Source organism: Leucoraja erinacea, chromosome 35 (genome assembly GCF_028641065.1).
Source record: "Leucoraja erinacea ecotype New England chromosome 35, Leri_hhj_1, whole genome shotgun sequence".
Lineage (NCBI taxonomy): Eukaryota > Metazoa > Chordata > Chondrichthyes > Rajiformes > Rajidae > Leucoraja > Leucoraja erinaceus.
The window spans coordinates 10214953-10217967 of record NC_073411.1 but is presented as its reverse complement, the minus strand read 5'-3'; positions in this window follow the sequence as shown (position 1 = coordinate 10217967).

Below are 3015 nucleotides of genomic sequence, written 5' to 3'. Positions count from 1 at the left end.
CATTGCATGTGTTACTGTTTAACTTGCTATTTAAAACTGGACTTTGGCTCCTTGTTCGTGGGTTAAGGAGCAGTTGCAGGACGAACATGCCCGGCGGACACATGGAACTACAGATGCTGAATCTCCAGAATTCCACAGATGTGTACAGTGTAGTTTATCATCACGTGTACCGAGGTACAGTGAAAAGCTTTTGTTGCGTGCTATCCAGTCAGTGGAAAGACAATTCAGATTCAGGGGCAGTTTCTTCCCAGATTGAATCAAGTTACAATTGAGCCATTCACAATGTACAGATACATGGTAAGGGAATAACGTTTAGTGCAAGGTAAAGCCAGCAAAGTCCAATCAAGGATAGTCCATAGGTCACCAGTGAGGTAGATAGTAGTTAAGGACTGTTCTCTGGTTGTGGTAGGATGATTCAGTTGCCTGATAACAACTGGGAAGAAACTGTCTTTGTAGGTAATTTGGCTTGTGTTAATATGTCCATAGTGTGTAGGTTAGAAGTGGTATACAGATCAGTCATGATTGAATGGCGGAGTAGACCTGATGGGCCGAATGGCCTAATTCTTCTCCTATAACATAAGTTTATGTGTGAGTGATGGTGGTTGGCGCGGATGTGGTGGGTCGGTGGGCCTGTGTTCAAACTCTCCAAACTAAACTTGAGGAACATCAAAGTGCTGGAGGAGCTCAGTGAGTCGGGCAGCATCTACAGAGAAAATGTTGCTCAATCTGGACGTGTGAAAACGCACACCTTCAGATTCAGGGGCAGTTTCTTCCCAGCTGTTATCAGGCAACTGAATCAAGTTACCACAACTAGAGAGAGTAGTCCTGAACTACTATCTACCTCGTTGGTGACCCTCGGACTATCGAACGTTTTGGCTTTAACTTGCACCAAACTTTAGCTCGATTGTAATCATGTATTGTCTTTCTGCTGGCTGGGTAGCACGCAACAAATGCTTTTCACTGTACCTCGGTACACATGACAAGAAACTAAACTGAATGGACAGGCAGTATTTTGGTTTGGGATCCTCCAGACTGATGGTAGTATGGGTGAGGAAGCTGGAATAGAAGTGGAGGCAGGACCTCCCGAAGTGGCACCATGACATGCCAAGCACATTGCCACCATGGACATGCCACTGTCTGCTCCAGATGCTGAGTTGTGCGATTCACCCCAAAGTGCTTCACCAACTTGAGTGGAAATAAGCCACCCCCGTAACTGTTGCCAGCAGCTATTTTATCCCTGGGTCACTGCCAAACCATTTCTGCCTCTGCTCCTGCTCATACTGGGTGAGTTCAGTTCAGTGATACAGCATGGGAACCAGTGATCCCCGCACACTAATGCTATCCTACACACATTAGGGACAATTTGCAAATTTACCAAAGCCAATTAACCCACGAACCTGTATGTCTTTGGGAGTGTGAGAGGAAGCTGGAGTACTCAGTCACAGGGCGAATGTACAAATTCCGTACAGACAGCACTCGCTGTTGGGATCGAACCCGGGTCTCTGTTGTTGTAAGGCAGCAACTTTACTGCTGCACCACTGTTAATTCATGTCTGCTATCCTTTAACAGTCGAGCTCCCGGAGTTGCCCAGTCCATCGCACAGATCAGACTCCCCTCCATCCACATCACAATGCCTCTGGAAAGCAGGCAACATAATCAAAGTGTGTAGGAAGGAACTACAGATGCTGGTTTATACGGAAGAATGACATAAAATGCTGGTGTAACTCAGCGGGTCGGGCAGCATCACTGGAGAAAAGGGATGGGTGAATTCAGGTCAGTGCCCTTCCGCAGTCCGAGCGAGGGTTCTGACCCGAAACATCTATTGTTCTCCAGTGGTGCTGCCTGACCCGCTGAGTTAATCCAGAACTTTGTGTCTATCTTCAACTTAATCAAAGATCTTTCCCACCCTGGTCATTCTCCACCTCCAGCCCCTGTTGGGCAGAAGATGAAGAGGTTAGAAAGCATGCACCACCACACTTGGGAACAGCTTCTTCCCCTTTGTTATTGGCCTTCTGAGCTATCATTCCATAATAATATTTTTTTTTTTAATGAGATACAGAGCAGAAACAGACCCTTTGGCCCACCGAGTCCGCGCCGACCAGCGACCCCCGCACACTAACACTATCCTACACACACTAGGGACAATTTACATTTATACCAAGCCAATTAAACTACAAACCTGTACGTCTTTGGAGTGTGGGAGGAAACCGAAGAACTCTGAGAAAACCCACGCAGGTCTCGGAGAGAACGTACAAACTCCGTACAGACAGCACCCGTAGTTGGGATCGAACCCGGATCTCTGCAGCTGCAAGCACTGTAAGGCAGCAACTCTAGACCTATTTTCCCCCACCCACAGGTAAGTCGTTGCAGGCAGTGAACTTTCTCTCAAGAACTGTTGGCTACAATGATGAGAAAATATATTCTGCACTCTGATATTTCTCTCTTTGCTCCATCTTGTGTACTAGTGTTTGTCTAGATTGTATTTCTGTGTATATTATTTGACTTGATACAAAAGTTTTCCACTGTATCTTGGTGCACGTGACAATAATAAATCTAATCCTACCTCCTGGGGAACCTTACTAAACCATTAACTTACTAATTCCTTTTCCAGTTGGTTCACATCCTGTTCTGGCAGGCTGGGATTCTCGGACCATGTGAAACAGGATGTTTAATTTTCCCTGGAGTTGCTGAATTGTCCCCTTGTTCCTTCTGTAATCCCAGTTGGTGATAACTCTGCTTCCCTACGCGGGTGGGGCAGTCATGGTGGCGCAGCGGTAGAGTTGCTGCCTTACAGCGAATGCAATGCCTGAGACCCGGGTTCGATCCCGATTACGGGTGCTGTCTGTATGGAGTTTGTACGTTCTCCCTGTGCCCTGCATGGGTTTTCTCTGAGATCGTTGGTTTCCACCTACAGATCTACAGGTTTTGTAAGTTAATTGCCTTGGTAAATGTAAAAATTGTCCCTAGCTTCAAATTTCTGGGCGTGCACATCCCTGAAGATCTCTCCTGGTCCAA